Source organism: Canis lupus, chromosome 14, assembly GCF_003254725.2.
Source record: "Canis lupus dingo isolate Sandy chromosome 14, ASM325472v2, whole genome shotgun sequence".
NCBI classification, from domain to species: domain Eukaryota; kingdom Metazoa; phylum Chordata; class Mammalia; order Carnivora; family Canidae; genus Canis; species Canis lupus.
The window spans coordinates 52,429,250-52,456,243 of NC_064256.1; the positions used below are offsets into that span (position 1 = coordinate 52,429,250).

At 35.0% G+C, this 26,994-nt stretch overlaps 1 long non-coding RNA gene across 2 annotated transcripts in view; it reads left to right on the top strand.

Moving 5' to 3' along the window:
• The window catches only part of LOC112670760 (uncharacterized), a 53,627-nt gene extending 26,953 nt beyond the window's left edge, over positions 1-26,674 (top strand). For both annotated transcript variants that reach the window (XR_007401940.1, XR_004804628.2), the window contains one exon: positions 25,724-26,674. This is a non-coding gene — a long non-coding RNA (uncharacterized LOC112670760). The remainder of the gene's footprint in view (positions 1-25,723) is intronic.
• The last annotated feature ends 320 nt before the right edge of the window (positions 26,675-26,994 follow it).

A 26,994-nucleotide genomic window follows, 5' to 3' on the forward strand; every position in this document is an offset into this window, starting at 1 on the left:
ACAACTTTTTGTAATACCAAATAGTCATAGAGTAAAGTAATTAATTAAAAGATAAACACATTATTAGAAAAGCATGAGTAAACAATATGTGCTTTCCATCACGTGGCAGAGGAATTTGTTTTTTTCTCTCTCTCCACAAGTATTGTTTTTGCCTAAAGATCACAACGTACTGATTTTTCCATTTATACTTTTGAGATTAAATGATAGTTTAGGAACTTGGAAAGAAGATGGTCTAAAAACACAAAATTTGCAAGGGTAAAGTAAGATTTGCCCAGAAAACTTAGAAACAAGGTTCATATCACAAGATGATTTGAACTTTGTGTTTCATGTGCTTTTTTCTTGTCTGAATTTTTTTATGAGATGAATGAATTACTGTGCAACAGAAAAAAATATTTTTTTTAGAAAAAGAGTTTTCAAATCAATCTCAAAAGTCCAGTTGAAGAAGTAACTTGAACATGACAAAATAAGCCTGGTTTTTACTTTGGTTTACATAATAAGTACCGAATTGCTGGTGTGATTATTTTTGTATTATAATAAAAACAGTGGCTGTTTCAGATACAGCCAAGCACAATGCAATCAATTAGATTATAAGTGGATGGTCTAATCAATTCTTTGTGATTGATCTACATGAATGTAACTGGTTTCACTGAATTGGTCTTAAAGGTTGACCTGGATCATTTTGTTACAACATATATAGGGCATAAAATAGTAAGGACACCAAGAAAATACAATTGCAAAGGTTTATTTGATGCTCATCCAATTAGATGGGCACATCAAACTAATCTCCCTCTAGTTATTTGCTTTCCTTATGTACAAAGAATATGTCAAGATGAATTCTTTCTCCTGGTTGTGAGGAAAAGTAAGGTTATATACACATTTGCTGATGATTGGACAGATAGATAAATGCCTGAATTTTCTGACCCTTTTGTAGAAAGTATTGAGAGTTATTCATTTTTCTTCCTGCTCTTGAAATGGCCAGATTCACATAATAGAAGGCAAAGTATTGACCTGGCAACCATCTATCTATAGTAAAACTTCTGAAATCTGGAAAGTTGCAGAATGAGGTCACAATAAACTTTCCATAACTCCTCTTAGGGCTCAGAATTATAAACTGCTGATTAGTCTTTTGAGATTATTCTCATGATTGTGGATGGTCATTGGTTGGAGTTATGTGAAGTGCGTATTGTTAGGGCAATGCAGTTCCCCAGAGAGAAATCATGGGCTTCCATTGTAGAATTTAACCTAAATATTGTTCTGGGTATATTATCCTAAGTTTTAAAAAAACATTCAGATTGGAAACTCAGAATTTTATACAATAATGCTTAAAAGAAAGAATGTGCAAGAGAGTTTAGTAAACAATATATACATATAAATTATCATAATTCATATGAACTATGATTGTTTTCAACGTGTTTCAAAAACCCTATATTTATATTGATTTTTTTAAACACGAGAAAAAGGATTAGTTTCGAAACTCCTTGATAGTTATCTAAAGGTGCCAGTATATTCTGAAGATGGTGACCATTGGTTTTTGAGTCAGGTTTGAATTGGAATCTCTACCGTGTTTAATCTGTGTGGCCTTGGCCAAACATTTTAAGGTTTTTTTGTCTCCTGTTCCCATTGCTTCCTCCATAAAATGGGAATAATAATAGTTCATCCTTCATGGAAGGGTTATATGTGATGATGCAGGACAAAAATACAGCTACTTTTTCATTAAGTATGAGGAGATATCTTTTGTGATTTCCCAAAATGTGAAGAACTAGACAAAGTTAAGTTTTTGACTTTTGACTATATAAATAATGCCTGAGAGCATCCCTCTTGAAACTTGAACACAAATGATTTTTATTAATCTTTCATTTTATTTAGTGTTATTGCTTAGTGGTAAGTGTGTTCTAATTCTAGGGCAAGAAAGCCATCTCAGATGAAGAGGTTCCCATCCTGATGACTACAATTATGCAGACTTTTGAAAATCCCAAGAATACTATTGCATTTGTCATTCTAATTTCCAGTTAAAATGTTTGTGAATCAATAAGAGAAAGTTCCGGAAATGGAGAGAGCATCTTGGTTTTTCTTCAATAGTACCTACACTGATTGAAATTTAGCATATTCTTTATGTTTTAGTTTTAAGAAAGATTGTTTTGTGGCTGCTAAATGAATGTTGTTGAAATTAATATAAACATGAACTTTATTTTGTCTTCAAAACTAAGAGATGTTTAAGGAAGATGTGATAATTAGTAAAACTGTGGGCACTAAGCCATCACTGGTAGTGATTTAAGGGCCACAGAGGTAGACAATCACCTGACACAGCTTGCTTAAGGAAAGAATATTAAGCAGCTGGAAGCGGTACTATGATGTGGTTTTTTTCCCCTCTCTTAACAAGAAAAGAAAGCAAGGAACAGGATAGAGGATTATCCCTTCATATAGTTTAAAAGGCAGAAAATTTAATTCCTCATTACTAAAAAGATATCTTTCAATATAAGAAAATCCTTGCAAAATGGGGAGGGTAGATGTATTATGATAGGAATATCGCCTTAATTCTCTATTTCATTATTTTAGAGTAGTATTTATCTCTCCATAAGATCCTATTTTTGCTGTGCTGTGAAAATTAGCTCAGATTCAAATATCATAAAAAAGTTAACTATCCAAGGGAAAATAAAGCAATTCTTAAAATTTATTTTGGACAGATGGTGTTGCAAGGTGGGGGTGAGGCTAATGTGTTAAACATTTTTTTTTATTTTTTATTTTTTTGTTAAACATTTTTGTTATAAACATCTTTCACAATATTTGAAAAACAGTTTATTCTAAAATTTAGTATAACTCTTATTTCCAATTTGGTTTTCACTGTACTTTTGCTTGATTAGGAGAAAAAAAGGACTATAAATGAGATAGATGTTAATGATTTATGAAATCCCTGGTATCAAAGGCTAAGGCTACCGTCCCACTGCCCCCAAGCTTCACATACATTGAATTAGGAGGTCTTTAATGGTGAGTCATTGAATTTACTGACTTTCTCCTGTGGTTTTAAGGCTTTTGTTTTCAAGACTAATATTCAGACTAACTGTTCAGCCTACAATCACAGGTTAGAGTAACCTAACATGCCCTTAACTACTTTAGAACCACACTCTAACCAGTGAAGCAACTTGCTCATTTTTTAAATGTTCATTTAGTAGCCATTATTTACCAACTGTCCAAGCATTTACTACATCCTTTTATCTATCTGCTTCTCATTTCCTTTAAAAAGTGATTTTGTCTTTATAAATAATCTAATTTCTCAAAAAAGTATAATTTTTCAGTGATAGATTTAAGTTTCAGTGTAGTCTGCTATTTATAAATGTAAACAAGGAGTTCTATTGTTAATACAATGATTGGAAATAAAAATAGTGTTATTATTATTTTCAATAATACAACTCCCAACGGTACAGAGGCTTTTTCTACCCATTATGTTTCAAAAAGTTTTTCACCAGTTCTAGTTTCTACTGTTGTTTGGGAGAAATTACTGTAGTTTTGCTTGTATGTTTGGTCAATATTAAGATAATTATTACATCATATTTTAAAATAATTTTACACATAGAAACACATATATTATTATTGTTGTTGTATATCCATTGCTACTCCTCCTTGTGAGCTGGTGCATGTACGCCTGTGTGGACAAACAGAACCAATGATACAAATTTATATTGAAAAATAGATTATCTTGTATAGTCCAGGAAAACTTTTTTGTTGTTCTTCTTAGCCTGGTATTAAAGAACATAAATGCAACCATCTTGAAAACAGTACCTGAAATATTTCAAATTTTATAACGCCATTTTGTCAATCCTTCTTACTCTAAAGAAATTTGAAATTAACATTGATTACAGATGGTGATGTGCTAGTAAATGTTCAATAACCAGCTCTCTTGGAAAAAAAGCCTTGAGTAGTAGTTGTGCTGATTTCCAGGATGTAAATACTTTCACCTAGGCTGCTATCAACTACCAGCTTGACATCACCTAATGCTGAGTGTGAAGAGATGCACATAATGTTTTTTGAAACCAGTGTGACCCAGCTCCAGGCTCCCCATGATTGTACTTTTGTTTACAATCCCATTTATAAATATAGTCACTTGACCTAATAAAAGCTGAAATTTTAAGATTGTTTTAAATGAAGTTTTAAAAAAGCCCCAATAAATTCTGTTACATGTTAAATTTATATATATATATATATATATATATATATATATATATATGTATGTATTTTTTTCTTTTTAAGAGAAGTAAGACCAGAAAATGAACTGAGTACTTCAAATAGATGATTGTTGCAGGAAACTGTGCTAGAACAAATCCCAGGCATCAGAAATAGTGCCAGGTAGTCAGAGACATAAATTACTCCAAATCTTTTTTCATCTGGAGAGCAATCCCTCCAGGTTAACATTGAGTTTTATTGCTGCTATTTCTAATATTTGCTATCTATAACAATGATGAGTAGAAAACAGCCCTGTACTGTGACTTTCATGATTTTGAAAACATAAAGCTTTATTTTGTTCATAGAAAGGGTACTGTAGAGTAGTGCTCCCCAAACTACAGTTCACAAATTGGTGTGGATCTGAGAATTGTGCGTAACTGTTTTGTGATAAGAAAAGTGCAGAAATTGAACTAAGGGTTTAGGAGCTTTTGTAGCAATTTGACGTTGCTGGGACATACAAGTTCACTACCCACAGACTTACAAGACAGGGCTATACTTGCTGAACAGGGAATAGGCCAGTTTGGGCTTTAAAGGTTTTTTCAGAGGGTAATTTGTTAGCTCTGGCTATGATGAAGGAGTGAAGATGAATTTTGAAAGTATATCAATTGTCTCATTGTGTATAAAAGTTAAAAATAAAGTAAATATCCCTGAAGAAGCAAAGCATGCTCTCCCTTCGGGAACATTTACTTGATGTTCTCCCCTCTGCTCACATTCCGACCAAGCGTTCAGCCTACAGTCTGAACCCACTAGCTACCCTCTGCCAAATCTTTCCACAGCTGGCTCTTCCTCATCTTTTGAGATTTCAATCAATACCACAGTCCAGACGGTCTCTTCCCTTATTTCAGTGACTCATCATGTGGCCTTCTTTTACATCTTTGTGGCTCATACCACTATCTGAAATTATCTTGGTTATTTGTTTACTTACTTATTGTCTCTTTTCCTTTCTGCTAGAAGGCAAGCTTCATGAAAATGGGAACCTTGTATTTCTTGTTTGTGTCTGTATTCTTAAAGCCAGTATTCTGGGTAAGATCTTAACATAACAACAGGTTCTCAATAAATATCAATTTACTGAGTGAGTGAGTGTGGGGAGAACTATTTCACTTGTACTGGCAACACGGAGCCACTTGAATTGGCAATGATGAGACCAGGAGGAGATGTCTCACCAAAGATGAATAAGCCAATAGAGGCCCTTCTATCACTAATAAAAGTGTTCACCTACAGAAATGAGATCTGTCTCTCAACAGATAGATAAGCTCCACTTCCAATGCCATACGTAATCACCTCCCCCAATCTTCTGAGATCTCATTCAATGAGTTCACTGATCCATTTTTCTTTTGAGAAGTCCAGTGCATTTCATGCAGCCCATCTGAAAAAATAAAGTATTTGTCATAGAACACAAGTTTTTAACCAGGCATCTATCAATGCAGTGAAATCACATGCAAACTTAATATGTCCTTTTTCTTTTTTAAAAAAAAAAGGAAAATATCATAGCTATCATCAGATTCTAGGTAGATCCGTAATTCCTAAAGATTAAGGATTTCTTTTACATGAACTTCAGAAAACTTAAGCAGGAAAGGCTCAGAAATAACATACAGTCTGTGATATTTTGGCAGCACTTTATAATACAAAGAAGAATGTAGAAATTTAAAAAAATACTAATTTCTATGCAACTATTTTTGGATATGTCTAGAATTAAATTCTCCATCATGCTTGTAAGAAGATTGATAAAGAAAGTTAAGTGGCAGCTTCTCTGAAGATAAGGTGCATTCTGCGATTAGTTATTTTGATAAAACAACCTAATCGATGAAGCTTACTGCATTGATTTTAGATAACTCAAGAGATATCAATAAAAATCATATGGGATTATTTTCTTGATAGGTGAAATTTTCCCCTGTTAAGTGTTCTGAGAGCTCTTATCATGACTAATGGCTGAAATCTGTCACACTTGATTTTTAGTCTACTTTGATTCTGATCAAAGGGTTTATTTGAACATTGTTTTTTTGTTTGTTTGTTTGTTTGTTTTAAAAAAGGCCCTGAATCACTGACATGATTTATCACTGCATGTCCACTATTTAATTTCCAGTTTAGGATGCATTAAATAGATTTAGATGTAGATTTCATGTAATTTATTTTATAAACAGAGGTGCTTTACCTTGTGTCATTTAGACATACTCAGTTTTAATCTATTTTAGATTATTGAAAATATCACATATGCCAATTTATGTCATCTCATTTTAACCTTTATAATGAAGAATAATGAAAGTGTCACTTTGAGGGACACCTGGGTGGCTCAGAGGTTGAGTGTTTGCCCTCAGCTTAGGGCATGATCCTGGAGTCTGGGGATCGAGTCCCATGTCGGGCTCCCTGCATGGAGCCTGCTTCTCCCTCTGCCTGTGTCTTTGCCTCTCTCTCTCTCTCTCTCTCTCTGTCTCTCATGAATAAATAAATAAAATCTTTTTTTTTCTTTTTAAAGAAAGTGTCACTTTGAAAAATCTACTTTCAGTGTATAATATTTTGCAACTACAATTGCTAGATGTTACTAGACTGGCTGTTATTGCCTTCAACATTATATTGTTAGATGGATGAATATACAAGCATATATTTTTCTATTTTAGTATGTTGAAACACATATAATACACACATATATCCTCTATGATATTTTTTTCACAAGATACTTACCTAAGTTGTTGAGGTCACTCTGAACACATAGTTGATAATATTATGTGAGTCATGTGATAAATGTGAAATATTTTAGAATTTCATAGCTTTGCTCTTTTAATTTTCAAGTGTTTTATGGAAGCCTTCTAGCATTCTAGTGTGGATTCACAGTTCATGTAAGACCAATATGTTAAGAACTCATAGGAAAAGTTTAGGAATTCCTGTGTGATTTTGATACTCAATGTATCAGAATGAAAAGATTAAAATGTAATTAGAACAATTCTGATATCTTTTTCTTAGTCATGGCATTAGCAAGTTTTATATTCATTCTTTCCAGGATATATTATGTAAAATCAAAGATGTATCTTCTCCAAAAATATAAGAAAAGCTTTGAACATTCCCGAGGCTACTCTAATTTCTTCCATGTTTTTCTTAAAATGAAGCAATTGAGAGACCTACTAGAAAAAGTCATTACATGCCTTGCTGGCACAAAAATGTCTTCCATTATGTCAAGCACTTATTATCTTGTGAATCATAACAAAAATCAGTTACTATAAAGAGGTGTTCCTGACCACTGCTGCCCTATTTTTTTGGTGTTGGGGCTGGGCCTTTGCATAAAATATCAGATGGTATTGAAGTAGTGGCTGCTTTCTGATCAGGAAGAGTATCATCTACAGAATGGAGCATAACTCATAAACTGATAATGAGATCTACTCTTTTTCTATGGGTCCTAAAGTTCCACAGTTAATTCTATTGCCACAATATTACAATTTGTACTGTTTGAACAAATTGTATGGTTTGAATCTCTTTGGGGTCTATATGCTTTCCCTTAAAATATGTTTTTTTGATTGTAAAAATATCCTACAAGAAACAAGATTTATTTTTATTATCAGAAAAAGATCACCAATTAAGACTATTTGTTTTTAAAAATTGTTTTTATATAGAGGATACCATAGTCCAGTGTTAAATAATGGGGCAGGTTAATTGCCAGCTTTGATTCAGACTGTCTGGATTTGTATTGTAGCTCTGACCCTACCTAGTCAAGTAATGTAAAAGATTATATAGTCTCTCTTTGCCTCAGGTTTCAAGTGAAAAACAGAAATAATGATCCGTACCCAGAGGATTGTTATGATGATTAATCGAATTATTACATAATAAACAATTTAGTCCTGGTACATGGCATGTACTTGATAAATATAAGTTATTAAATGGACATTATAACAAATGTAGTTCATATAGGAGCTTTTTACAAGAACATAGTTTTTATGTTCAAAAACTAGTTTGCTGGTTTTTATTTTTGGTAGGTTGAATTGAAACAGGTATTGAAAAGACTATTAAAAGGCTGCCAATTGTAATGTACATAATTCTTCAGTTTTTGCCTAGGAAGTGACCAAGAAGTCTTGATGAAGAATCTATTTTGATTTTTTTATTGAGATGTATTTGACAATGAAAATTGTACATATTTAAGGTATATGATTTGGTTATTTGATATCCATTCACACTGTAAAATTATCACTACAATCAAGATAACTAACACATCCAGGACCACCTAGGTGGCTTAGTTAAGTGTCTGACTCTTCATTTCAGCTCAGATCATGATCTTGAGGTTGTGAGATCAGCCCCTCCACTCAGTGGGGAGTCTGCTTAAGATTTTTTCTGTCCCTTTCCCTCTGCCCATCCCTAAAAAAAAGATAATTAACAGATCCATAATTCAGATAGTTACCATTTTCTTTCTTTTTTAAAGTGAGAACACTTAAAATCTGCCTTCTTAGTAAATTTCAAGTATACAATAATTATCATTAACTATAGTTACATTGTTGTGCGTTCTATCTCCAGAATTTATTCATCTTACATAACTAAAACTTTGTATCCCCTGATGAACACTTTCCATTTTTCCCTTCCCATTCCCTTTCCCTGGTAACCACCATTCTACTATTTCCATGGTATTGACTATTTTAGATCCCACATACAAGTGAGATCGTGCAGTATATGCATCTGGATTATTTCCCTTAGCATAATAACCTCTAGGTTCATCCATGTTGTTGCATGGCAGGATTTCCTTCTTTTTAAAGTATAGTAATATTCCATTATACGCATATATTACATTTCATGCACTGACAGACATTTAGGTTGTTACCATATCTTGGCTATTGTTAATAACGTTGAAATGAGCATGAGAGTGCGGATATTTCACCTGGATAGGATTGCTAGATCAAAAGTAAGTACTACTATTTTTAGTTTGGGGAAAACTTCCATACCATTCTTCATAATGGTTCTTCCAAATTACATTCCCACCAACAGCTTACAAGGGTTTTCTGTTCTCATCCTTGGCCATGCTTGTTATCTTTTGGTTTTCTCTTAGTGACCATTCTAACACCTATGAAGTGACATCTCATTGTAGTTTTGATTTGCATTTCCTTGATGATTAGTAATGTTGAGCACCTTGTCATACACCTGTGGGGCATTTGTATGTCTTTTTTTTTTTTTTTTGAGAAGTCTATTTAGACTCTTTGCCCATTTTTTAATTGGATTATTTGTTTTTTTGTTATTGAGTTGTATGGATCCATAGGTTGCCTTTTCACTCTATTGTTTCCTTTGCTGTGAAGAAATTTTTTATTTATTGTTTGGTTGGTTGCTTGCTTTTCTTCTTTAGCTAGGACAGAAGAAGAGATGATTTATTGTACACATGTTACATTTAGCCACAACTGACAACAGAACTAGCCCAGAATGTCATAGGCCAACAGCAAAGACCATAAAGAACTATTTTGATATGAACAAGGTGGGTCTCTCAGAGGTGGTTATGGTGATCATTTGGGGATAGATGTTCAAGATGTATCGAGAGAAATTCTACAGAGTAGCATACCGTCCAACAATTTCTACCTGTGTCCTGGACCTTCAGCTTTCTATATTTCTGCTCCTGGGGCTTGCATGGGTGCACAAGCTAATGGTTTACTTGGACCTCTGCCTCAGCTTCCTTTTGCACTTCAACTTTCCCATTCTCTTCTTCCTCTACTTGATTCTCATGGCATGGACATTTCTAAGAAGATAGAGCTAAGGTTGAGAGCCATAGAAAATTTTTAGTTTGTAGTTACTATTGCTTTTGCTGCCTGTGCTTTGGATATCATATCCAAATATCATTGCCCAGAATAATGCCAAGAAGCTTTTCCTCTATGTTTACTTCTAGTAGATTTACAGATTTAGGTTTTATGTTTAAGTTAAATTTTGCAATAATTTTTAAATATGGTGTGAGATAGGGTTCAATTTTATTCTTCTGTATGTGGCTACCAATTTACCCAATACTATTTATTGAAGGGACTATCCATTCCCCATTTTGTGTTCTTGGCATTCTTGTTAAGGATTAGTTGACTATAGATGTATGGATTTATTTCTTGGCTGTCTATGAATTCATTTTTATTTTGCAGAGCTATTTCAGGGCAAGAGTTTTTTGCGTATGGGAGAATTTTTCTTAAAATAAATTAATTCTGCTCCTCCTACTACAAAAAGTAATAGTTTGTGTTAATAAACTTCAACACACAGATTTACAGTCACTTTTTTTTCTATTCACAAGTCAGACCTTACTTGAGTTGAGTTCATTGACTATGGGGAGAGACCCTCTCCTGTAACATTTTTATCTCATAAGCAGCAGGCAAATGGTGAGGCTCAAAAAAACTCGCAAGTGACAAAAGTGTCCTTAAGCTGATTTTTCTGGGGAGAAACTAACTTCTCAAACTTTCCATATTTCTCATTACTAAGCATGCTCTGTAGAATTGTTTCATTCATTGAGAGTGTTTATGAATGAATTTCTGCCTATATCTACACATTGCTCTATTTTAAAAAATGCATAAGGGAGGACGTGCTAAATTTTCTCTGACTGATAAACCCACCCAAGGAATGTTTTTTGATCCTTATACTTGCTATGAGGAGGAATATTATGTTTGCTGGGCACGTTTTTATAACTTTTAAAGTCACTATAGTAACATTAGGCAGCAACTGGGGCTGGAGCTAGTTTATAACACTTACTGGGTTTTCTTTTTTGCCTAGACCTATCTACAGTTTCACGCAAAGCAAATATATATGGAACACTTAGTATGTGCCAAGCATGGTGCTAGATACTGGCAACATAAAAATAAGTAAGACATGATCTTCTTCTCCAAAAAAGAAATAGTTTAGTGAATAAGACAGACTTGAACAGAGAAGTTACAATACAATATAGTAAAGTCTGTGATAGAAATAGAAATAAATAGCTAGCTGTGCATTCGCAGTGGAGGGCATCCCGTAGGAATTTGACAACAGAAATGAGGAATAAGGACACTGGAGACAGAGGAACAGCATGTGCAGACACATAGACCTTTTCAGGATATTGTCTTCTGGGATGTATAAGGGTGGCTGGAAATAGGACAGCAGTAATTCAATGAAACAAATTATATGGATTTTTGTCTAAAGATGTCCAAGTCAGCCACTGAGCAAGTAGAGAAGCAAAAGCTTTTAACCAGAGATGATCAGATTTCATAAAGAAAAATTTGACAGAAGTTCTGCAAACAGGGGGTAGGCAACATCTAAAATTCTATCTGTAATTTTAGAAAAATATGATTGCTGCCTTCATTGTTGAAAAAACAAACTCTCGCTCCCCAACCTCCGATCCTTTTAGAGATATTTATTTTAAGGGGCGGGAGGGGGAAATACACCAACTTAAAGCTGGAAGAGGCCCTAGGAAATGTGTCTGGTTTACTTGCTTTATAGTGCACATGAGGAAACAGATTTAGGCAAGAGTTGGCCCAAGAGCCAGGGCTGTAACTTGATCTGCAGTGCTTTCTGCCCCACCAGTCTAGTTTGTTCTGGTTTGTGAGAGCAGATCAAATTGGGAATGCTGCTCAGTTCACCTGCATTATGTGTACAACAGAAAATTTCATTAGGACAAATGGATAGTTAAATGAATTCTGATATTCCTGGAGGGAAAGAATGGAATAAAGTTTTATTTGATTTGGACTTGATTTATTTTCTCTACACCATCTTCAGCATGAAAGTGATTTGTTTGACAATGGATTCACATTGTAAAATCCAACTTTACACACAGACATAGCACTTAGAAACATACTGTATATATTAATATACATAGACTTGCAACTATTAGTCATCTGCTCTGTTTTACATGAATATGAGAATCATTTTTCTTTCCTATATTCTCTTTACAGACTAAGCCTATTATAAAATACCCAATCCCCAAGCTACTCATTCAGAATCTTGCAATATATTATAGATATTTTGAACAGTTACACTGAATAGAAAAAATAATGTGGCAAAAATTTAATCTGCATTAGTTAACAAATGTGGCTAATCTCCAAGGTGTCTATTCTCAATATTAAAGAATTTTTAGCATTTTCCCAGAAAATCTATTTTTGAAGTTATCTATTTTAGCGATCTAATAAAGTTGGCCCTTTTTACACTATTTAATTTGAGCTTTATAGATTTGCTGCTAGAGAAAGCAGCTAGGGAATTCATATTGCTTTAGCCAAGGAAATGATCTCCAGAGGATGAGTTTTATCTTCTAATTCAAAGAAGGATATATTTCTAATATAAAAATTTATCCCCAACATATCCCCAACATAAAACATTGCAAATAACCTTGGAGATGATTAAATTTCATTTGGCTCTTTGTTGCAAACATATGTGGTAAGGCCATTTTAAGTATGGAAAAAAGTTCATTAAAATGAGTCTCTTACTTAAAGATATGTAACCTCTAAGGGCTTCTTCATGGAAAACAACGAGTTGACCTGCTGACAAGAAATTGAACTGGCCTTAGCATGGGAACTGTGATCATTTCAGTCCTTGAGCCACTAAATGCAGATCCCTTCACACTTGCCTGGCTTTTATAATCAGATCAAATATCCTTCAGTTTGGATTTAATGCCTTGAACTGTTCACGCACACAGATGGAATAGAGGTTTCAGAAGGTCGTTAGATAATTTCATTATTGTAGATGATTAAAATGTATATTTCTGAGCCACTGTAATTTCTCTGAGGGCTAGAATTATCTAGATTGGTGTTTATTTTGCTACATTCTAGTTCGTCTTGTGAGCCTACATAGTGTGAATCATGCTGAAGTAAAGGCTACTACTCTCCAGACATACACTGTATGATACAGGCAAAACTTGGGTCATGCTGAAATCCAGCATGTCGTATTCCAGAAATAACCTGTCTGGTTAATTTTCAGAATGGATTCCCGGAAGTGAAGTGTATGTTCATTCACTCCTTAATTTATTCAACAAATATGTATTTGTTAAGCTCTGAGTATTTGTTTGGCAGGATTCTAAATGCTGGGGTACAGGAATGAACAAAACAGTGGAAAGTCTTTATCAAAAAGAAACTTTTTGTTATAGTGAGGGGAAATAGACCATAAGCGAATGAATATATAAAATGGCAGGTGGTGAAAAGCGCTCTGAAGAAAAATAGAGCCGGGTGAAGGAGATGGAGGCTGGGGGGTGGTGGGTGTGCTATGTTATGTGGGATGATCAGAGATTTCTGATAAGGAAACAATATAAGCAGAGGCCTGAAGGAAATGAATTAGGTCTAAGCAGAGATTTGGGCATAGTGATTACCAGGCAAAGAGAATTGCAAGATCAATGGCTGGCCTGATTATGTAGTATTATTTCCACTTTCATGGAAAAAGAGACTGGGATAAAGAATAGTAACCATGACAGAGAACTGGTGGTGGGTTGTGCTAGGATTTGAACCTTGGTCTGCAGAAATATGTGTAGAATGCGTACAGAAGATTTAGCTATATCTGGGGAAGGAATATTCTAAGTAAAGCCAAGGCTCTTAGGAGAGCATGTCTTTCCTGTGTTGCAAGAACAGCAAAGAAGTCAATGAGGCAGGAACCACAGGGATCTAGAAGCCCTGCCGGTGGCAAGGGGTGGGAGTGGAGAGGCGAGCAGATCATGTAGAGCCTTATAGGCTATTATAAGGGCTTTGGATCCTATTCTAAGTGAGGATTTAAGAAGAGTAATATGATTTTACTTATGTTTTCTGAAGATACTCTAGCTGTTACAGCTAGAGTAACTCTAGCTAAGAATTTTCTAGTATTCTCTACCTGAGAATATCTTGAAAAGGTGGCAAGGGTGCTAGTAGGGAAATAACGAATAAGCCATTGCAATAGTCCAGATTAGAGGACGATTACTGTGGCTTGTTCCAAGGTAGTGGTGGAGAAAGGGATGAGAAGTATTTGTGGAATACTCCTTGAGGAAGAGCCGTCAAAATTTGCTGGCATATGACAGCAGATATTATAGTGAGGTTCTAGTAGAAATATCATGATAATTATATAGTCAAAGCAAGAATGTTTTGAATTGGTTCACTGCGAATAAAGCCCACATTCAAAATCTGCATTTCTTTAACTTGAATGCTTCCAGCAGCTTCCTGTTAGTACCATTTTCTATTTGACCTAAATAATGCTGCCTAGAAATTACTCACGGAGCCTTCATTTATACCAAGAAGGCATGATCAACATCTTAGACTCCTGCAAGATATATTTATGGAACATTGTATATCAGTTTTCATTGCAGCAAACTCTACTGTGTTTTGTTATTTTTAGATAATGAAGTCATCTCAAGCCCTATTATCCACAAGACAGAATCTGGTCTTTTGGTGACATTTTAACTAACTCAAGCATTTATACTCACAATAAAGACATAGTGTGTTATTATTAAGGAAGGGGTAGGTGACCCTGCCAATTTAAGAAAGACAAAAATAGCAATTGGGAAAATATGCAAATGAGAGTTCCTACCTAAGATATCTGAAAGAAACTTGTTTTGAATTATTAAATTATGTATTATTTCACTGGGCCATTTGTTTCCTATGTTCTATTTCTCTTAAGTCAAAGTTACTGCATCATGTTAGGCAGAGTAAAAAAAAAATCTCTTCAGCATTTTTTCATTTATAGTGATATATACATTAGCTTATTAATTAAAGGACATGAATTATATGCATGTATTTCAAATCCTGTACCTTATGAAGTTAAAATAGCAAAGATTGCTACTTCTTCATGTAGCCTCAAAGTGGCAGGTAATCTTGTCTCTTGTGGTTATGTTCAGAAATAATGAGACATTTGGATGGAGCTACTTGGCAGTCTCAGGCTTAAAAAATAGATAAATTTGGATTGAATATTAAGATTTGTGATCTTTAAGTGGATAGCTGCTTGAAGTCATGGAATAAATGGAACCTCCTGGGAATGTGTGTAGGACAAAATAGTGCCTAGCACAAAACGTCAGTGATACTACTGTGTAACGAGCAGGTGAAAGTAAAGGAACCATTCAAAGCAGCTGAGTAGTAAGTGAGGCCAAAGAATAAGGAATGAGATCCATGTAGACACATTGGAGAAAATGTTAGGAAGCAGGGAGTTATCAGTGTTAAATATTATGAGGGAACAGAAAAGACAAGGGCTGGAAATAATATATTGGATTTAGTAACTAGATCTTACTAAGAATAGTTTCAGTGGTGTGCTAAGGATTTAGTGAATTGAAGAAAAAGTTGGTGAGAAAATGAAATCAGAATATAGACAGCTCTTTCTATGGAGAAGGAGAGAAATAATACGTGATAAACTGGAAGAAGTAAGGGCATGAATATTACCAGCTAAAAGCTGGGATCCCATGGAGAGGGAAGGGTGGAGAAGAGGAGACTAGTTGTTAGAGCAAGGTCCTATGCAGAGATGTCATGGAGGGCATTGAGAAGAGAGTTTTTGTAGGAGAAGCCTTATTCCTGTCAATACAAAAGTAGAAAAAACAGGATGTGTGGGGTGGAGGTAGATTTTCAGGAAGTCTGGAGAGTGGAGAGTGGGGAGAGAAGAAGCCTGGGTTTAGAGCTGATAATCTCATCTTGTAGCCTTACCAGTGCTGCATTTGTATCTATGATGCAAATAAAGACATTTCTATTTATTCGAAACTAATTGATCAAATTTTGTTTTCCTTATCCCCAGCCCCAAACTGGATACCTACAGTGTATTTGTGAAGATTTTGTCATGTGATTTTAGTTATGTGTTCTTAGCATGTGATAATGTAGTCAGGAAACTGGTGGAATGGAAATATCAACATGATTATCCTGCACATTTTCATAAAAGGAAAACTAGTAGGCAAGCATATCCAAAACAGCTTTTTAAATTTAATTTTGAAAAATTTATTGTAGTGACAATTAAGTTTGCTTGGGGAAAGAACACTAATATTGAACCAACTATAGAGTTTATGTTCTGGCAGAGTGAGTCAGAATAATTTTTGTTTCATGGAGGAACCATTTGAGAGATAGAGAACATATCTCAGACTTTTCCAGACAACTCAAGGCCTGAAGTCAAACTAGATTCATTTCCTTTCCCCCATCTGAAGTGTCCCAATGTGTAAGACAGAGTCATTATTTAGGTAAAAGACTGTGATGCTTTTCACAGGATAAAATTTCAGTAGCTAAATTGTTTTATTAAGTGATGTCTAGCTTCTATTTTGTTATCAATTTATTGTGTAGAGATGAACTGCCATGTAAACCGTGCTTCTGAATGTTTTGGATGTAAAAGCAGAAAGAGCAATAGAGACAATAGAGTTAAAGTTCCTTTAACTTTCCACTTTCTTCTCTTTTAGTGAAAAGGAAGATATAGCTAAATTGCACTGTTAAAAGAAGAAGAAAGAAAGAAAGAAAGAAAGAAAGAAAGAAAGGAAGGAAGGAAGGAAGGAAGGAAGGAAGGAAGGAAGGAAGGAAGGAAGAAAGAAAGAAAGAAAGAAAGAAAGAAAGAAAAAGTACTGTATGTAGGCCAAATAGGATTATCTTCTTAATGATGCTAATGTGAATTACTTTTAATAGGATTTAATCTCATGGGGCTTAGAGTAATAGAGAAAGAATCATCTCAGCTATTTAAACAAAATGTGCCTAAGTGGTATATAAGGATTCCAAATAAAATATTAGCATTCTATAGGTAAAGCATTTACTGGATATGATTAAAACTCATCATTCAAAATTGGAAATTATATTCCCATTAATATTTAATTTCTTTATATCAATTTATTTTTTCTTTAGAAAGGGTAGGGAGCGTTGGCTAAAATGTTTATACATGGCACCATCCTATGCAGCATGATACATTGGAGAACACTTTTTATGAATCATTTTCCAATGAGGGCCCTGAAAATGGATGAAAGATTCATTGGATATTAGTATAAGAACATAGAATATGGGGATCCCTGGGTGGCGCAGCGGTTTGGCGCCTGCCTTTGTCCCAGGGCACGATCCTGGAGACCCGGGATCGAATCCCACATCGGGCTCCCGGTGCATGGAGCCTGCTTCTCCCTCTGCCTATGTCTCTGCCTCTCTCTCTTTCTCTCTCTGTGACTACCATAAATAAATAAAAATTAAAAAAAAAAAGAACATAGAATATGATGAAGATGGCATTTCAAAACATCAAAAAAGATAATTTAAGAAATGATATTGTAACAGTTGGACTACTTGAGAAAAAATAATATCAAGAACTTCCAGATAAATTAAACATTATATGTTTATATGCACATATAAAAATATGTATATATGTACATATATAATTACTACTAAAATACAGAACAATATCTACATAATCTTGGGGGTGGAGAAGACCTTTCTAAGCATGATTATCACATCAGAAATCATAAAGAGAAAGACTTGAATATTTGACCCTGTAAACTAAAAGCTTCTGCTACCAAATACCATAAAACATTGAATACAAATATCATAATGAGAAAGAATAGTTGCATTATTTATGGGAGATTTAGTATTGCTAGTATATAAAAGGCTTTTTAAAAAAATCAGCCTTCCCCTTAGAAAACAACCCTCACAGAAAATTGGGAAAATACCATGAAAAAGCAAGTCATGAAAAAGGAAGTACAAATTGTCAAGAAACAAGACATCATTACTCACCCTTCAAACAACAAATATTTGAAATAACTGATGATAGCAAGTGCCATCAAAGTGAGGGGAACCAGGCACCTTTCCACAGCACTGGTGGTATTAGATGGTGGACACCTTCAGGTCCTCCTTTAATGAAGCAATTACTGATCCAGTTGCTGGGGCCATCTTACCTACAGGGATCCAGGAAGAAAGTCTCATCTAGAGACACATCCTTTCCTTGGGTGGCCCCTATCCAGTGATTGATCAGTGTGGAGGCCTAAATCCCTAGTCATCTCAGCCTAACTCACAGTAAGTCTGAAGAGCCATTCTAGCTCTAGTGGGCAACTGTTTTTCTTGTTTTGTTTTGAGGGCAAACTGATTATGGGGCGGGGGGGGGAAGGCTTAAATATGGCTTGTCTTTTGATTAAAAATTTGCATTTCTAAAAAAATTGTTGTGTGTAAGAAAAGATGTATTTCTAAGAATGGCATTGCAGCACAATTGATAATACTGGCAAAAATTGTTTAGAACTATAGAGTTATCATGAGGCTATGAAAAATAATACCGTGGGAAAATGTTTAATAAAGTAGAAAAACATTGATGATATAATATGTAAAAGTAACAGATTTCTAAGGTGTGTATTCAGCATCATCTCTTTTTTACCCCAAAGTATTTATCAATTCATACAAAAAAGATAAAAAAGAATTATAATAAAACATTATTATTGATTTTCTCTGAGAAATAAGATTATAAAGTTTAATGTTTTCTTTGCATTCTCTTAGTTTTCTCAATTTTTAGCAATAATTATAAAATTCTTATAAATTTAGAGAAAAAAATCATATATTTTGAAGTGTTTATTTTTAACCCCTTCACTAACTCTTAAGACCTGCCATGGAAACTACTTTGATTCTGATTTATTTTGTTTCAGTAGCTGGGGACTCTATAGAAAAACGCTTCTCTTTGGCAGCCAGTTGGCAACTATTTCCGGTGGGACATCCTGCTCCCCTATTCTGTATATCTTGCATGTGATTGTTTTTTGCAACAACACGACACTCTAGAATCTTCCCACAGAGTTTAACAAGCTCAAGCTGACTGCTATTTTGAACCTGTCAAAGGCTAGTGGATATGGGCTTTATTTGAGAGATAGTCAAAAGACCAGTTAACTAAACATTTCTTCTAGGACAGTGGTTTTTGAAAAGTCCTCTGGGGAGGTTTACCCAAACCTTGGAGCTAGCCAGATAGAGATAGGGCAGGGGAGTGAAGTACAAGGGATAACGTAAAGGTAGGGTCCCAGGCCTCCCCTCTTTCTTCTTCAACCAAAGCAGCTAAAACTTTGATCTGTCTTCTGTGTCTGGCTTCTGAGTTAGGTATAGTTGGAGCAGAGTTATCTTTGGTCTGAAATACTTTGAATGACAGTGTTGTGCGGTCTTTCAGGTCTATCCCTTAGATCACTCAAAAGTATTTGGACTGCATTGGCTTAGCTACCCTTAGAAAGGTCTTCAGTGACTTACAATCTAATATCCAGTTTATTTAAGGGGTGAAATAACGAAATAGTGAATGAAAAACATTTTTACATTTTTCAGAAACACTTTGGAAGAGTATTTTATGTTATTATTCAATATCCCTTTTATATAAGAAGGCATGTAGAAAATTTTTCCTAGAACTTAGGATAAGAAAGACTTTTTTCCTCTAGTGCTATTGACATGAGATTTTTAATCAAGGAGAGCTAGACAACAAATTGAGTTTCCATTTATGCATTGCCAAAGGGATGCTCTGAGTCAAATTCGCTGCTCAATTTTTAATGGTAATTATGTTATTTTTCAACCACTGTTCTGCAAATATCTTTCTTTTCCATGATTCAGTCTCTCTTATTTCCATATTTAAAGACCCTATATACCTATGGTCTACTTTTATTATAATCTATCCTAAAGCTTTTTGACAAATAAATGAAGTAAGTATACATTCTGAATGATATTTTAAAATGTCAGAGAATCTTGCAAGCACTTTATCAAATATGACTTATTTGTTAATTATTTGAATGAAAATATTGCCATTGGCCTTGGGTTGAAGCTGTTCCACTTTACAAGTTAGATCAGTACTTCTCCCTCCCCATGCTTCCATCACCATAGATTAGTGTTCTTGCGTTACAAAGGTCCTATATGCCTCCAGAGTACATGGACTGCTCACTCTAGACTAGATATTTCCCTTAAATACTTGCTTTTCTCCTCACTGCGGGGAAAGTGATTCTTGGTGCATAGAGTGAAATTACAGCAGAATCCTGATATGTAGAAATGCTTTCCTAAGATTCGAAATTGCATTGCACACACACAAAAAGCAAGTGTGTGTGTGTGTGTGTGTGTGTGTGTGTGTGTGTGTTATGTGTATAAATATTAAATCTCTGTCTTTAGGGGACATTAATTTTTGAAATTCACTGTCTATCCAATTTGAAGTGTAGGATGTTTCCATAGGAAATAAATGATTCAATTACAGAAAAAGGCATTTTATTAGTCAAAAATCTAACCAGACAAGAATTACATGAATCTGCTAAGAGATTATTTTTCTAGTTTATATTCCTAAGTAGTGGAGCAAAGCCTTGTTTTTATCTTATTTTAGCTGTTGGTGAACATTGTCTCTGTGTTCGTTTTAGGATTATTGGGCAGCCTATCTGGTTTTAAACCCACTTAGCTACTAAGATTTGGGAAAAGAGATTTTCTCTCCCATTTTGGTCCTTTAATGAGGGATTGCGATATTTTGAGGTTGTGTGAAAATCTGCATTTGGCTATTTGAGTGGGATCTTTGGTTCCTAGTGGGGGAGTGGTGATGATGCCAAAGGGTCTTCCTTCCTTACAGCCCATCCCCTGCAGGAACCAAGGGCCTAGAAATGATGAGAGATGTAGGAAAAATAAATTTATAAAGAATGTTATGGGGCAGCCCGGGTGGCTCAGCGGTTTAGTGCCACCTTCAGCCCAGGGCCTGATCCTGGAGACCTGGGATCGAGTCCCACGTCAGGCTCTCTGCATGGAGCCTGCTTCTCCTTCTGCCTGTGTTTCTGCCTCTCTCTCTCTCTCTGTGTGTCTCTCATGAATAAATGAATAAATAAAATCTTTTTTTTTTAAAGAAGAATGTTATGAAATAGATATGCTATTATCTTCCCTCTGTTACCAGATCTAGTTAAGCAGCTTGGAGTAAATATTGTTTACTATTTGGTTCTTCTACCTTAGTCTTTATTTACTCAATCAATAAATATTTGTGGAATACCTATTAGGACTGGGGGTACAGTGGCGAGCAAGACATCATCCTTCCTCTGGAGAAGTTTAGAATCTAGTGCAGAGAGGCAGGAATTAAACAATTTTCAAAAATACAAATGCAAGCTGAAACTAATAATTTGAAGGAAAAGTTCAAGAAACCTTACTTAAATTGAGGGCAAGGCTTATAGTGGGAAGTCAGCCCAGACCTAAAGATGAGTAGCGTTAGCCAGGTGAGAAGTAGAATATTCTAGCCTCATTTTTCTTTGACTTAATCTCTTTCTCTGAATGCTAAATTGCAAATGTAATTAATGGGAACCTTTCTAATTATCACATAGATAACAGAATGAGGAATCATTTAAGAAGTGAAAATAAAAAAATCAAAGTAAAATCTTTCATGTCATCCTCCATGTGTATTTTCAACAGTTTCATACGTCATGACATTTTATATAAAATTTTCACTTTAGTCTTTTTATTATTTTTTGGAACACTAAAGGGCAAGCTTTCTTATTAAATTCTTAGATCCTTTTGAGGGATTCCTTGGAAAACCAAAGGCATAAAAGGTGAGTATTCTTCTAGATGGCTAAAAACCTTGGCTTTTGAATGTTGTCAGCTTTTCCTAAAGGATTATTAGGATTAGACCTATCTAGAACTGATTTCTGGTCTCCCAGGGCTATCTTTTATTCTATTTCTGAGAAACATCTTCAATGAAGGACCATTTGTCTTCAATAACTTTTAGATCTTGACATGTTTTAATTGTGGTTCATCAACCTTATATTGATTGTCTTGTGGCCTGAGGCTGAACTCCTTCCAGCTTTGCAGAGAAAACATGATGGGAATTCAGGATAGAATGGTAATGCTTGTCTAGTGGATTATCATATCACAAATTTGCCATTCTTTGCATTATTCCCACTTCTAAACTTGCACTTGAATGACTTGTATCCAGTCATTTCAGCAGACAGTTATATGCACACAGGTTGTGTTTATGAATATATGAATGTCTAAGCATCCAGATAGAAAGCAAGTACTGCAGTCAATTATCCAAAGGCTGTGTGCATGAGGCCAAACATGCAGAAGCTTGCCTTTACCTGCTTTCTCCCCACTTCTAGACACTGTGAGAAGACATCAAAACCAAGTTTAGCTCCTTAGGAGACTGGATCTCACAACTCTGATTCTACCAACATTTTGCTAAGTCCACCATTATGGGTTGAATTATATTCCCTCAAAATTCATATGTTGAACTCCTAATTCCCCAATATCTCAAATATGAGCTTATTTGGAAATAGAGTCATTATACATGTAACCAGTAAGGATAAGGTCATGCTGGAGTAGTAGTGTAAGCCTGTAAGCCCTTATTCCAATACAATGGTGTATTTATAAAATGGGAAAATTTGGACACACACACACACACACACACACACACACACACGGAGACACCATATGAAGACAAAAGCAGTTATGAAGGTGACATTTCAGGCCAAGGAATACTGAAGATTGCCAATAAATGACCAGAAGCTAGGTGAGAAGTATGGAACAGATGCCCCCTCATAGCCCTCAGAAGGGTCCAACCATACACCTTGATCTTGACCTTCTAGCTTCCAAAACTGCAAGCCAATAAATTTCTGTTGGTTAAGCCACTCAGTTTGGGGTACTTTGTTACATCAGCCCTGGCAAACTGATACACTCACATTTTGGTTGGTCCACTGGGACTGGTTGAGTCTCCAAGCCACTTAATTAAGAAAATTTTGCCTACCCTACAGCTCTGTGCTTGGGTCTTCTGGCTTCCTTCATGTCTGTGACACTCAGTGCCTCTTCCCCACTCTGTCTTTTATGGAATACATACTTATTCCAGTTTAGCTCCTCTCTTACCCATCTACTCTATCACTTCCCCTCCTCATCCTCTACTAGTTTCTTTCACCACACCTTCAAAAAAAATCCTTCCATATTTTTTGACTATTTCTTCTGCTTTTTAAACTTTCAAATAAAAATTGGCAATTAACTATTGGCATAAACATACTTTGATATCCATCACCAGGAAATAATGTTCTGTGACCAAAATCTTGTCTCTGATTCTTCCTCTGATCGCCAAAAACCATTTTTTTTCTCCTCCCTCATGCATGCTCTTTCTGCTTCTCCCTTTTGTGATCCCCAAGTCCTGGACTTCTCATTCTTCTGCAAGGCCACTGATCCTGTGTATTTATTTTGCCTTCAGTATTTCCTGTGACATCCTAAAATTCTTTGCAGTCTTGACTTTCTGACAGATCCATTATCAACCATAAGCTACTCATATTGCTCATTTTTCTGTTCCAATTTCGTTGGATGAAATGACAAAATCATGCTGTTGGGTCCAACATCTATTCATGCTATCTAATTTCAGCTGGACCGACACTATTGCATATCCAGGATAGCATTTTCATTGCAATTATTCTGTTCTCCTCTCTAATCAAATTCACCTCAGGTAAATCATCTTGCTTTCCACTTTGTTGGGGTTCAGCCTCTATGACTTAGTGGCCCCAGTACCTGAAAATGGAACTCATTAAAAAAAATGGAACTCACTGCATTCCTTCTACAAATAATTTCACTCTTTATATTCCTCATAATTGTCTATGCAGGCAGTCAGTGCAAGTCTCCAAATGTCAACCCAAATTTACTTTCCTGGGAATATTTTCCGTTTATATCTTGGGTTATAGTTCAAGTAGAATATATGGCATTTCCCAAATAGGCTTTAAAATATCCCAACTTCATGCCTCTGCTGATATTTCATGTTTCTGAGTGCTGCTATGTTTCATTCTCCATCTTGTCTCTATGAAATAATTTCCATCTTTCAAGAGCCAACTGAAAGGCTGCCTCTCCATCAAGCCATTTCTTATCACCTAGCTAGTAATAATCTTTTCCCCTCTTTAGACATTCCACAAATATTATGGTAACTACTTTATTATTTTAATATATACATTCACTTTTTCTATATTAATAGATTCTAAGCTTCTTTAGGGCAGGTATGCAATCTTACTAATCTTTCAATCTCCCGTGTTGCCTACATTTAATAGATGTAAAAGAAATAGCATTACTATTTTTTTAAACAACCACTGAATAATCATAACCAGATAACTAGCTGTGTATTTAATTTATTTACCCAAATATTTGAAGATATTTCAACATAGAAATTTCAGCATAGAAACCTCATCTTTTTGAGATGATAAAATAATTCTCTAAAACCAAACTAAACCAAATCAAAACAAAAGGAGAATAAAAATACTAGGGAATCTAATACATGAAGTTCAATTTTTTTATAAGCGGTGTGCTTTAGTCTTTCTTACTGTGAAGTATTTCCTAATTCAAAGGAACACTGTGAGGGTAAATGAGAAAACAGGTCTGTTTTTTTCTCTGTATGTAGGTGAATAAAGGTGTGCAGAGCTGCCAAAAGCATCCTTTTAGTGTGTATGTCTGTGATAAATTTTGTAGATTTACTCTGAATACTATTTATTGTTTCCCAGAGGATTTTCAGTGTAGGTATTTTTTGCCTTTATCTTGTTTACAGCAAGCCACACTAACATAATTCTGAGAAATGCAAATACAAAGCCAAGAGGTTAAATCCTGGACTTCTCTATTCTGTAACCTCAAAAAGGCAACAATGCATAAAATGCTGTCATTCGGGAACACAAAAAGAGATTCATGCCAAACATTCTGTTCTACTTTTTTTTAAACACAGCAATAGCCACTGTATCTAGTGCTTTAGCACATTAATTAGACATATTTTTTTTCCTGAGGTTATGCCTAGGAATTGCTAGTGTAGGTTTTCCCCCATTTAATCTTAGTTCTCCTCCTGTCTTCTAATCCTTCTGTTTATAACTTCTCTCCTATTCTTGCTGTCTAGGCGAGTTGACAGATGGAACTAGAAGACCTGTGAACAAATTTGTTTGGATTTTAACACTTAACATTTAATTTTTTTATAATCTTGTGGACTTGATAACACATATTGTTATTGGCGAATACAGCATGTGCTTTAGATTAGATAAACTTAAATTTGAATTCCAGTTCTATCATTTATCCCTGGCGACCTTTTTTAAAAAAAATATTTTATTTATGAGAGACACAGAGGTTGAGAGAGAGAGAGAGAGAGACAGAGGGAGAAGCAGGCCCCACGCAGGGAGCCCAATGCGGGATTCGATCCTTGGTCTCCAGGATCACACCCTGGGCCAAAGGCAGCGCCAAACCCGCTGAGCCACAGGGGCTACCCCGTCCCTGGCAACCTTAAGCAAATTGCTTGATCTCTTTCAGCCTCAATTTCCTTATCTTTTAAAAAGAGATCATACCATTTACTTTGCAGAGTGGTTGGGAGTTTTAAGTGAATTAATGTATGTAATGCACATAGCACAATGCCTGACACATGTGCATAATAAACTGTAGTTATTAATCTGTTTTTATTTAGGGAGACATATGATAATGTTCATTTAAATACAAGTTTCATTGGCTCTAAATTCTTTTTTTTTTTTTTTTGTAATGCTAACAATTCATAACTGTGAATCAAGTTTACCCCCATGACTCCTCCACCATTTCACCCCCCCAACTTACTTTTGGAAAGTAGTTGCCCTAAGAAGATGGAGATGATCTCCAGAGTTTGATGAACTGCGGTGCCTAGAGCAGGGGAGGAGACTGTATCTTCCACATCATTCTTATGTAATTTGCCCACATTTCACTGTCTTTTCTGTCTTCTATTTCCCCAGGGTATTACTGCTGAGAAGAAACTTTCTTAAGTGCCAGGCAAGGAACAATGTCTGCATGAAGGATACCAAAGGACCCTTCTGGGCAAAGGATTCGATATCTTCTTTCACACCAAAGTCTTGATTCTACTCAGGATTGGACATCATCATGGACTTCTCTTCTTGGAGAAAAATCTACTTAGGGCTCTCTTGAGAAAAACCTTCTTAGGTACCCTAACCTGTTTTTCCAGATCATTGATATTATGACATTTTCAAGAAAAGATTACCTTTTTCCATTTGATGGAAACAAAATTTATACAGGACAACTCACCTTGAGCTTACATAAGAGACACTACAGAATTTTGCACAAATTAAAAGCATTAATAGCTTTAGTGTTTTTTTTTTTTAAATTTTTACTTTTCAGAAAAATGTCAAAAAAAGAGCCCAAATGAATATTTGACAATGTTTTAAAAATAAACAGAAATTTTAATTTTCATGTGGTAATGGTTATAGAAACATTTAACCAGCTCATTAGGTTAGTTATACACACTCAGGGTACTATTTTTATTGGGATGAATATGCAGTGTTCTCCAGTTTCTTTATTGCCTTTATAATTATTCAGGTTCCTGAGACTATGTAGACAGCCACAGTCACTTTTTATTTAAAAAAGTTAATTGGCCATTATTTTATAAATTCAGTAGTTTATAAAGTATTTATGTGCATCCAATTAAATAATAATTTTGTTTTGTTTTTGAATGTATATTTATTTCATTTTCTAACAGAGTCATTTATTATGACATTAGATTTCAAATGACTAGTCATTAAAAAAAAAAGAACTAAGCACTGGTAGGATTGTCCTATTTTCCCTCCAAAATTAAGTTGCCATTTCTGTAATCTGTTTTGAAGAGCATAGGGCAAAATTAATTGTATGGAATATGTGGTTTGCTTATTGGAATTAAACTGGTTACAACAAAACCTGCTGATTCCATTCATGCTGAGCCTATGAACAAAAAGTATAAAATTTGTTTTAGATAAGAGTCAGTGAATTTAGTCCCCATGAATGATGCCAGGTTGGCAACTTCTGAATGGTGCCAGATGGACATGGATGATTTTATTTTTTTTTTTTATTTTAATGAACAGAATAGAGAAGCAGGTGCTACAGGACTACTCTCAGGGTGCCGTGGGGAATTTGGCTTCTATTTCCATTCTAGCATTATTCCTTGTTTTGAAACAGCTTAAAACTAGGGATCAAAGGAGGGGGGTGAATGGTCAGCAGTTGGGAATTCCTGTGATAT